Source organism: Rattus norvegicus, chromosome 15, assembly GCF_021556685.1.
Source record: "Rattus norvegicus strain SHRSP/BbbUtx chromosome 15, alternate assembly SHRSP_T2T, whole genome shotgun sequence".
NCBI classification, from domain to species: Eukaryota; Metazoa; Chordata; class Mammalia; order Rodentia; family Muridae; genus Rattus; species Rattus norvegicus.
The window spans coordinates 46,009,150-46,021,651 of NC_141548.1; positions in this window are offsets into that span (position 1 = coordinate 46,009,150).

Consider the following 12,502-nt stretch of genomic DNA (forward strand, 5'->3'; position numbering starts at 1 on the left):
CCCTGCCAGGCTTGCAGCTGGTTCCAGAGTTCAGATTCCATTGAGAATGTCTGACTGCAGTCAAAGGAGCTACTGATGAAATTGGCCCAACAGCACCAGCCCAGAGGATCCGGCAGCCAGGAATGTGAGGCTGGGAGGCTTAACTGTACCACTATTTAGTTAAGAGATCCTTATTTCATAGTTAGTAAGGGTTGTTTGTCTATTTCGCTCTGGACCAAAGAAATTAAGACTTAAATACGTAGAGAGCTCCCCCTACTGGGCAGATGCCATTGTTACATAATAAAGCCTGGTAGAGAGAGGCACCGCAGTGAAATTAGTAGTCACTCCATTAGCTTTTTAAAATTTTTTTTCTTTTTTTCGGATTTATGATGCTATAGATGTTCACACAAGGCCTTGCACATAATAGAAAAATAACCCTGCATTAATCTAATTTTATCCCCTTAAAATATATATACCAATCACACACACACACACACACACACACACACACACACACGATCTGCTTTATGCAGATGCCAGCTCTTAAAGCATTCAATGCTGAGCATATGCTTTCGTGCTGGCTAGCTTATGTCAGCCTCACTCAAGATATAGTAATCAGAAAGGAAAGAGTCTCATTTGAGAAAAATGCCTCTACCAGATCAGACTGTACACAAGCTTGTAGGGCATTTTCTTAATCAGCGACTGAGTAACTAAAAAGGGTCAGGCAAAACACTGCTGGGGAGGGTCCAGTCTACTTTGCCCTACTCGTCCTGGGTTCTACAAGAAAGCAGGCTGAGGAAGTCATGAGGAGCAAGCCAGTAAGCAGCACCTCTCCATGGCCTCTGCATCAGCACCTGCCTCCAGGTTCCTACCCTGCTCGAATCCCAGTTGAATTCCTTCAATAATGAGTAGTGATATAAAAGTGATATGTAAGTCAGAAAACTTTCCTCCACGAGGTGCTTTTGGTCATAGTGTTTCATCACAGCAATAATAATCATGACTAAGACAGCTGGCGTGGGCTGGGATCACAGCATGGGTTCTTATCTGGCAGGCGCCATGTTTAATTGGGATGTCCAGTCACACATATACAGAAGCTGCTTCCATGTGTCTTTTTCTACTTTTGCATCTCTCTCTCTCCCCCTCCCTGTGCCCCTCCTACTTTCCTTCCCCTCCTCCCTCCCCCTCTCCAAAGGCCATAGTTCTAGACTGTCTGATCCTGACTTCTCACAGAGTACAACAGTGTTTTGCCTGACCCTTTTTAGTTACTAGCTGTAGAGCCCAAACTCAGCTGTGGCTCTCTCTCTGCAGTCACCCTTCCCGGATGTGTACGCTGTTCCTCTCTTAAGCAATAAATGTGTTAAGAGCAGACCCAGTCTCTGCTCTCATCCAGTGGAGAGACAGATGTGTAGACAGGAGCTTTCTAGACCACTTTGCATTAGAAATACCTCTGTTTTGGCTCTTTTGCTTTCATTAGAGGGAAGGGATAGTATTTCATTTACTATTTGGTTTTAAACACTTATCACAGTGCCTAATGTATATTGTGATAGAAATTTATAGACTAAGCTATTCAAGGGGTTGAGGAGAGGGATCAGTTGGCAAAGTGCTTGTTACATAATAAATTCAATTTCCAGTAAGAGTATAAACATCCAAGTCTAAGGAATGACACTTGCACTTGAGCTCCAGTCTTGGTACCCATGTGCACATAGGATTGTATACCTGTACACACACACCTGCCCTTACACATACTATACAGCTGCACATACACATGCACCTGCACATACATGTATGTGTATCTGGATATGAATGAACACAAATATCTACACCCTTTATATATACAGATACAAAGATACTAATTTTTCACATTTGTAATTTCTTAAAATTACAATGTCAGGGGCCAGAGAGATGGCTCAGTGATGAAGAGCACTGGCTACTCTTCCAGAGGTCCCAAGTTCAATTTCCAGCACCCACATGGAGGCTCACGACCGTCTGTAACTGTACCCCATGGATCTGATGCCTTCTTCTGGTGTGCAGGCATCTATGCAGACTAAACACTCAATATGCCAATTAAATAAATCTTAAAATAAAAATGTCAGACATGGTCGCATAGAGAACAATGAAGTAGATTGCATTTTCCATGGCAAAGTCAGTTATTGCTCAATTAAATTATCTCCTGAGGAGTGAAATTTTTTTGTGAAAAATATTTGTATATTTATATATTATGGTACATTTAAAAAGGAAAGCTATTGAAAATGTGATTCAATCTGTGCACTATAGATAAAACACAGAAACCACATTGAAAGGAAGTTCTAAGGAATGTTAACAGAGGATCTGAGATTTCCTGTATACGCATTTCCCCCCAAAAGGAGGACATATTATGTCTCCTGTCAGACATGATATAAAAACTTCATTTCCATTTTGAAGTCTTTAGGATAGAAGGTAAATCACATTGTTTGCTCATTATATCAGACTCAGAAAATTCACCATTTAGGTTTCTTTTTCTTTAAACTATTTTTCCCCCAAATGCTTATTCCAGCCACAATTAATTTATTCTTTAAAAAAGATTTTTAGTAAAACATAGTTATTTCTAGAAATTTTGGAAAATTTCTAGAAGACATACTCTTATAAGGACAAGATTTAATTGGGGTTGGCTTATAGGTTCAGAGGCTCAGTCCATTATCATCAAGACTGAAACATGCAAGCATCCAGGCAGGCATGGTGCAGGCAGAGCTGAGAGTTCTACATCTCCATCTGAAGGCTGCTTGTAGAATATTGACTTCCAGGCAGCTAGGGTGGGGGTTTTATAGCCCATGCCCACAGTGACATGCCTAATTCAACAAGGCCACACCTACTTCATCAAGGCCACACCTTCTAATTGTGCCACTCCCTGGGCCGAGCACATACAAACCATCACATTTACTCCCTGGCCCCCATAAGTTTGTTCTAACATGAGTCTATGGTGGCCACACCTAAACATAGCATAATGCAAAATACATTTAGTCCAACTTCCAAGTCCGCATAGTCTATAGCACTCTCAACAGTGTTAAAAGTCCCAAGTTCAAAGTTTCTTCTGAGATTCATCCAATCACTTAACTGTAATCCCCCAAATAAGACAGGAAACCGGTGGGGCAAACTCCAAACTTTGCATCTCCATATCTGATGCCAAAGCAGTCTTCAGATCTCCAACTCCTTTTTCATCTTCGTTGACTGCGACAAAGTCCTTTCTCCTGGGCTGGTTCTACTCCCTGTTAGCAGTGCTCCTCAGCAGATAACACATGACTCTGGCATCTTAAACATCTTGGGGTCTTCCAAGGCAATGTCAATGTTACAGCTTCTTGTTTCAATGTCTGGGATCCACACATAATCTTCTGGGCTCCTCCAAAGGGTTGGCACTACTTCTCCAGCTCTAACAAGGCCACACCTCCTAATAATGCCACTCTCTGAGCCAAACATATACAAACCATCACAGTGGCTTTAACTGGTGGTGAACCTTACAAACTAAAAAACAAACCTGTCAGGCCAATGTACCCACCCATGTGCTAGTGGCATGACAGTTATGGGGCAACCATCCATCCTCTGTTTCTACTTGAGGACTGTTTCACAGTAGAGAATCCATTCATGGCACCACAGGCTTGGTTAGCAACCTGTGCTTGGAGAGGTCACAGGTTCAAGAGGGAAATGCACTACTCTCATTTAACTATAATGACACGGCATCAAAATGCCTCTAAATATTTGTGTTTATACCCATAACAAAGGCTACTCTCAGGCTCAATCAGAGAATCCTCTTTACCATGAACAGATATGAATGCGGGGACTTGTGGATCCCCAAGATGCTAACAATAAGTGATGATTGAGGGCCCAGTCCTAGACAAAACATTTATCGCCCCCCCACCCAAGCCTCAGGATACGTTGTAGACGATGATGAGATATCACAGCAGTTGTAGTTACTCTCACAGGACCCACAAAGATTAGCTCTGCCATTAACGAGGTAACGATGGCTCATGGGGCCACCATAATCAACAACTGATATGAAAGTATCATGTACCTAGCACTGGGAATTTTGCTCAGTAACCCATTGCTTCTAGAAGCAGCATTATCTAACCATTAAAAGTCTGTAGCATTCGGCCAAATTTTTCTCCTAACTCAACTCATGCTTTCTAGATGTTTCCAAGGTCTGAACCATTGGCTACTGAAAGATTTCAGAAGGGGAGCCATTGTTTTAAGCTGTCCAACAACCACTGAATTCATCCTACTCCAAGGGAAAGCTCTAAATATACAGTCACACGGATAGACCTGGCTAAACTCATTGGGTCATATAACATATTTATTGTCAGGAATGTGAGAAAGAGACTTTTAGGGAAGTGGGAGGCTCATACAAAAGGTGAACTAAGGGGAATGACAGTATTCAGCATACATTATATATTGTCCAAGAACAAATTTATTTTTTAAAGAATCCTTCCAGGTCTCTTCTAAAGATTCAAGGTAATCTCTTATCTTCGAGCCCTAAAAAGTAAGTTATGTACTTTCAATGTAGAGTGGCATAGAGTAAAGGTTTCCATTCAAAAAGGGAAGAATGAGAACAATTCAAGAAGATCTAATCAAAGCAGAGGAAGCACCAAATCCGTGACTAGCATCTGGGGCTCCTTTTGACATCATCTGGGTTCTAGTCGACTTAGGTAAACTCAGCTCTCTAGTTCCATTGCCATTAGCACATGCAGCCTTTCTCTTGGCATAGCATTCTTTATTTCTATTCTTTCAAGTAAAACAGGCCAAGTGTTACCTCTTAGAGCCTTACTTCTCAATACATGGATTGGAAGCCCTTAAGGGGTTGCATTTTGAATAGCCTTGACTTGGGAGTAATCATTCCTTCTCCTTAAAACTGAAAGGATTAAATGAGAGAGGAGAGAAATTGTATAGAGTCAGTGTTCAACACCATTGTTACTAGGTGTGCATTTTGGTATTTGAAGGTTTCCAAAAGACTTGGTAGGGTTCCTTATATGATCTGGACCTGGAATGTATGTGATCTGGACATGGAATGTATGCTTTAGCCACACTGGACTGTTACTCTATTCAGTTCTTCACCTGTACACTCAGTTGTCCTGTGAGGAGGCAGACTTTGCATTCCGGACTTCCTGTCATCTTCTTGTCTCATCCCCTGCTTCACCTTGATGTTTATTGTGATGTAGAGGTTCCCTGCAATGCACTTGCTCTTCTATTAGCCGGAGATCAGGGACTTTGGGAAAGACTGGTAGCTAGTGAGAAATGGTCTTGTGAAAGGAGATAAAAAAGGGAAGGGTGGATTGCAAAGGAAGAGGAAGAACTAAGTTCAGCATAGACTCTTGTGCAGATTTCCTGTAGGGAAGTAGAGAGGAGGAGGAGAGAAGAGGAGGAAAAGGAAGATGAGGAGAACAAAGAGGAGAAGGAGAAGGAAGAGGCGGAGGAGGAGGAAGAGGGTGGTTCCAAGAAGGAGATCCTGAGCTAATGCTGAGCCTGATGATAAACCAGAGAGCAGGAATGAATCAAATGCAGCCTTCAGCCAGAGTCTGACACAGGACACCCTCCCTTTCCACATTTCATGTTCATGTTTAAAGCTCCCATTCTAAAGACCCATAAAACAACAGTCCCCACTAGTAATGATTTCCTGCAGGTTGCCTGGAAGCATTAGAAGTGATTCCTTTTACACTTGATCTTAGCCAAAAGGCCGAGAAGCGATAGAAGTGATTCCTTTTAATAGGCTATTCGGGGAAGATAAAATCAATAACTACTAGGCAGATATCTTGCAGATGCAAATTTATACCCTTCCCATATTCCTGCTTACCATCTTCTCTTCTATAAAAACAACAAAAAAGTAGTTACACAGGACTGTCGCCTTTGGTGGAAGAGATACTGGCTGGCACATCTCAATATGCATACAGTGAGAGAAATGATAATAGATATATCAGGGTAGTAGATTTTTTTTTATGACAATAGATATTATCTGGAAGCCTTTTATGCTACTGTAGTTGTATCTGGCTGCCCCGGCTATTGCAGCTGAATTCTATCATTTGATTTAAAAATGTCATTGCTAATAGAATTGTTCTCTTTAAGACCTTGACGAATTAAGCCAGGACTAATGTGGATAGCTTTATGTCTTATAGAAGCTTGACTGTTTGTGATAAAGATACATGCTAGTTAAAGGATCCAGGGATACAGATAGCATCACAAGACACATTTTCTGAGACTGCTTCTTTTCTATCAAGTTATCAGTTGTTTCAGATAATTAAATTCACCAGTGGGAACCTCGCTGATCCCAGCCCACAGCTCACTGCTCCCAAACCCCTTGGGAGAGAGAGCTCACCACCCAGACAGGTGGGCATTCCTGAGACTGCAGAGCGGGAGAGACCACCAATACTGCCCAACCCTGCCCACATCCCTGGCCCAAGAGGAGTATAGGGCCTCTGAGAACCTGAAGATAGGGGCACTGGAGCTGCAGGTCCCCCACACTCCAGACACCGCCCAGACCTGAAGGGACCCGATCAACAGTTTTCTGCACCCAAATGCCATGGGAGGGAGAGCTAAACCTTCAGATGGGCAGACACGCCTGGGAAGCCAGAAGAGACTACATGCTGCCCACATTACTGACTCCAGAGGAAAACACCTAACGCCCTCTGGGACACTGGTGCACGGGGGCTCCTGGAAAAGGCGGCACAGGCCCTCCTGGTTGCTGCCCTCACGGAGAGCTCAAAAGCAGTCCCCCACGAGCAACATGAGCTGCTGGACCACAGGTAAGACCAACATTTCTGCTCCAAGCGACCTGCCTGGCCAACTCAGGACACGGGCCCACAGGAACAGCAGAAGACCAGTAGACAGTAAAGACTACATGCCCGAAAGCAGAACACTCTGTTTCCATAACTGGCTGAAAGAAAACAGGAAAACAGGTCTACAGCACTCCTGACACACAGGCCTACAGGACGGTTTAGCCACTGTCAGAAATAGCAGAACAAGGTAACATCAGAGACAACCTGATGGTGAGAGGCGAGCGCAGGAGCCCAAGCAACAGAAACCAAGACTACATGGCATCATTGGAGCCCAATTCTCCCAACAAAGCAAACACTGAATATACAAACACACCAGAAAAGCAAGATCTACATTTAAAATCACATTTGATCATGATGATGGAGGACTTCAAGAAAAACATAAAGAACTCCCTTAGAGAAATGCAGGAAAACATAAATAAACAGGTAGAAGCTTATAGAGAGGAAACACAAAAATCCTTGAAAGAATTCCAGGAAAACACAATCAAACAGTTGAAGGAATTAAAAATGGAAATAGAAGCAATGAAGAAAGAACATAGGAAAACAACCTTGGATATAGAAAACCAAAGGAAAAGACAAGGAGTAGTAGATACAAGCATCACCAACAGAATGCAAGAGATAGAAGAGAGAATCTCAGGAGCAGAAGATTCCATAGAAATCATCGACACAACTGTCAAAGATAATGTAAAATGGAAAAAGCTACTGATCCAAAACATACAGGAAATCCAGGACTCAATGAGAAGATGAAACCTAAGGATAATAGGTATAGAAGAGAGTGAAGACTCCCAGCTCAAAGGACCAGTAAATATCTTCAACAAAATCATAGAAGAAAACTTCCCTAACCTAAAGAAAGAGATGCCCATCAACATACAAGAAGCCTACAGAACTCCAAATAGATTGGACCAGAAAAGAAACTCTTCCCATCACATAGTAGTCAAAACACCAAACGCACAAAATAAAGAAAGAATATTAAAATTCACCAGTGGACACTCATGAACCACAGTCTGTATTTAAGGCTTCCTTTTCTTTCTATTTTTGAAGCCATTTCTCGAATGATCCTTCATCTGCATTCCTCCCGAGAAATAGGCAAGACTTCTAAAAACACAAATCAGAGAAGCATGTGTAAAACAAAGGGTCCTCTGGTTTTCTGATACCAACATATCCCATCATTTCTCCTTGGAATTCCACAGTAAAGTCCACAGCCAAGCTGTGTGCTCTTGGCCTCCTTCTTTTCTGCTTGGAAATGGTCATAGGCATTGCACTAGTGGCTGTCTGTGGGGAAATTGTCTTTATTTCTTATTGAGATAGTGGAGCACCATTCCACCGTGGGCAGAACTATTCCTTAGGCAGGTGGTCTTGTGCTGTGTTAAAAAAACTAGTTAAGGGTGAGAAGCAGGTCACACCACACCTTCATGGTTTCTGCTTCAGTTCCTGCTTGAGCTCCTGCCCTGACTTCTATCAGTGATAGAATGTGACCTGAAAGCATAAGCCAAATAATTTCCTCCCTGGGAAATGTTGCTTTTAATCAGAAGCAACAGATCCATCTGGAGGTATTTACTACAGAGAAACCCACAGCATTGCAGAAATTCTGTATGGGAGGGTTTATGGGAGCCAGGAAATGTAACTGTGGAATGTAACTAGTGGGATGGAGAAATGTAAAGAGGAGATTGCATTCTGTGGGATACCATGCATATCTGAGAGACAGTGTAACAGATATGCATCCAGCTGTATACAGACAGGGTACAAACCCAGGGCCTGATGAAAAGAAACAAGAATTACAGCAAACTATAAAGCACAAAATTCATGCAAACTGAACATATGTAGACACATAAAACTACATTTTACAATGACACGTGTTTGTGTATGAGAAACTACCCAACTAATCTGAATGAGTATTTATAGGAAGGAGGTGAGGTCATGAGGGCGGAGGAAGGAGTTAAAAAATAAAAATAGAACACTTCCTACAGGCTGGGGGCTAAGTCTGATGTCTGAAATTTAAGTCTTTGATTGCTCAGGAAAGGATAGAAGTTGCTCGTTGAGAACAAACACTATGGAAAAGGCTTATACAATGTTTATTCTTCTTGTTTTTTATTTTAAGTAATGCATAACTAACAACGTAAGTGGATATACAAGCATCATAACGTATCTTTGCATAATTCATGAATATGCTTAATTGGGTCTGACCCACAGCCTCATTGAGCTGTGCTTTTCTCTTTCTCGTGACCCATTTTCTGTTGATTCCACTGCCCTTGTGTAGGTTCTCCTCAGAGCTTAGGATAGCCGCAGAGAATACTCTTTGCCTTGTTAGACAGTACTCGGAATTTGATTTTTATGTGGTATCACCAATACCACTCCCTCCCCCATCATCCCACCCATTTCTGGTTCTGAGGAATTGGACCCAGGATCCCTTTCAAGATAGAACACCACATTCTACCACTGAACTAAGCCCCAGCCTTGTGGGCTCACTTCTTTCAAACACTCGGCAGGAGGTTCTGCTACTGAATCACATGGAATGGGTCTCCTTGATTTTCTGGAGAGCTGGAGTTTCCCAGTCATCAGTGCACCACTGTTCTGTTCTGGCAGGAGGCACTTTCTGGACAGAGCATGGATGATATGCTGCCTGCCTGTGTAGAGATTTTCTTAGACTATTTTATTTCCCATGATCAAGTAAAATGCTCTCTTGGCTAGAACACTTCCTAAGTTTAGCATTTAACATGTTTTACTATGCATCTCCTAAATTGTTCTAACTCATTCTACCTCTTGAAAAATGTACAATGCTGCTGTTTTCTAGCATGTGGGAATGGTATTAGTGAGAAAGTCCTGGGCTTCTTAAGAGTTGACTTTTAGTTTTCTTAGCTGCTGTATCAAGTGTATTAAGTTCTTAGTCTGTTAAACCCTACTGTACTTTCAAGAACATTGGAAGATATGTAGCCTAAGATGGCCTTGAGTGAGGATTGGAGGCAAGGTAGTCCTCATACTCATAGTCAGAGGTCCTAGCCTGAACCAACGCATGCTTGGCTTTTCCTAACATAACCTCACCAACTCCATCTGCAGAGTGAAGCCTTGCATCACACAGTGCAGAAGAAACAATACCTGAGTCATTTTCCTGCCCACTCTTGAGCCACGCTTTTGTGATTGTCTTTCTCAGTTCCCAGGGAAAGGGGAATCATTCCTGTGGGAGGTGGTGATTTGTTCCAGTTTCAGGAAGTTCTGTCTCCCAAATTGGCAAATGAAACAAATGTTATTAACTTCATCTCTGGGGAACACTCTTTAAAGGTGTTATAGGAGCTCTCTGACACTTATTGTTTCTCACCCAGAATGACATTTGGGTGCACTCATGCATAAACACACACACACACACACACACACACACACACACACACACACACACACACACACACACACGACTGTATGACTCTATTAGGGAGGCAATCTTGTGTTCTGGATGGACTGCAGTCAAGAGGTCAGTGGCATAATGTAATGACACTAGGCATAATGTAATGACAGCTGTCTTAGTGATGACGCGGAGTTATATTTTCATTTCAGTGGCTGCAATAAAATACCCCAACAAATACAACTTGGAGGAAAGAAAGACTTGTAATACAGGTTATAGTTCATCATTAGAGGGGAGCTCAAGGCCATAACTGTAAACAACTAGTGATATAACGTTCACAAGAACAAAGAGAAATGAATGAATAAACCCTTGTTTGGACATTTGTGGCTAGCTTGATCTTGTTAGTCCTCTTTTCTGCCTAGGAAATGATGCTGCCCAAAGTAGACCGGGTCTTCCCATATGAATTACCTAAGATAATCTCTCCCAGACATGCCCATGGGAACTCTCTTCCCAGGTGATTCTAGCTTGTACCAAGCTCACAATTAAAGTAGGCATCACATAAGGTAAGAGGACAGCTGCATGCATATCTACCCTAGTCCTTCAGAGATTACCCCAAATCCCTTGCTCCCTACATCAACCGTCTCCCTAATGTCAGTATCTCCTATCACCTGTAATGGCTCGTGAACTCATTCTACATGTCTACAGTGGACATTAGGTCTCCCTCCTGATGGGGTATAGTCTACATGCTACAAGTTTAGAAGGACATAAAGCAGATATCATACATCCACCATTATAGAGGGTGTCTTCCTTATCCTAAAGTCCCTCCATGCTTCACCCTTTCATCACCCCCAACCACCCCCAGCAGCCACTGCATTCTCATCTGTCATCATTGCTTTTCTTTCTCTAGAATCTCACAGCTTATGGGAACTGACAGCTTATGGCCTCAGATTGGCCTCTTTTACTTGGGGTTCCTCCATCCTGTTTCATTTCTACTTAGTGCTAGACGACATTCAACTTTCTGGATCACAACATGTTTATTACCTTACTGAAAGATATATTGGCTACTTTGAAGTCTTGGCAATTAGGAAGAAAAATTTAAGTACTGTGTGTTGGTATATGTGTGGTTATATTTTCAACTATTTAGTACTTCAAAAAGTACTATTGTTGATACTGTGGTGAAAATCCGTTTTTGTGAAGAGAAACTCCCTTCCCCTAAAAGTGATCCAAACAGTCTTCCAGAGTGACTGTACCATTTTTGTATCCTTACTAGCAACAGAGAGGGTTCCAGTTATTTTCTAAGTGTCACTAACATCTGGCATTGCTGCTGTTTTGTGACTTTGCCATAATGCTAGGTGTGGTATAGCTCACTGTCTAGAACATACTTCTTTGATTCATATGATATAAAGCATGACTTTATTTGTGCTAGGGTCTGAACGTTTGTGTTTTCTAATGTCCAATTATTAATGATCTAATCACCAATGTGGTGGGCATTGGAGACTGCCTTTAAAAGGTGATAAAAGCATCTTTAGAAGTGATAAGAGGTGACAAGAGGGCTCAGTCCTCTTGAATGTTATTTGTGACTCTAAAGTAGCCTCTAGAGAGCTTACTTTGTCACTTTGTCATACCATGTGACAAAGAAGAACCCATCATCTGTGAGCCAGAAAGCATATCCTTACCCATCAGCTAGTGAATTGCCTCCCTGCCTCTGCAATGGAGAAGTGTCAAAAAACATAATTCATATCTCAAAGGGGCTAAGAGCTGTTTTATCCTGGAGCCAAATGTAGGGGACCACAGCATGAGAACACATTGATGTTACCCCTACAAGCCATATTCCAATAAGGTAACAGTTTCATGAGTATAAGCCAAGATACTTTCCAAATTCGTTCATTGAAAACACAGGCACACAGTTTGCAGCAGAGCTGAGAGGACTTCCCAACAGGTGCTAGATACTTACTGATGACATTCTTTTTTTTTTTTCACCTAAATATTTTTTTTATTATTATTAACTTGAGTATTTCTTATATACATTTCGAGTGTTATTCCCTTTCCCGGTTTCCGGGGCAAACATCCTCCCCCCACTCCCCTTCCTTATGGGTGTTTCCCTCCCAACCCTCCCCCCATTGCCGCCCTCCCCCCAACAGTCTAGTTCACTGGGGGTTCAGTCTTAGCAGGACCCAGGGCTTCCCCTTCCACTGGTGCTCTTACTAGGATATTCATTGCTACTTATGAGGACAGAGTCCAGGGTCAGTCCATGTATAGTCTTTAGGTAGTGGCTTAGTCCCTGGAAGCTCTGGTTGCTTGGCATTGTTGTTCATATGGGGTCTCAAGCCCCTTCAAGCTCTTCCAGTTCTTTCTCTGATTCCTTCAACGGGGGTCCTATTCTCAGTTCAGTGGTTTG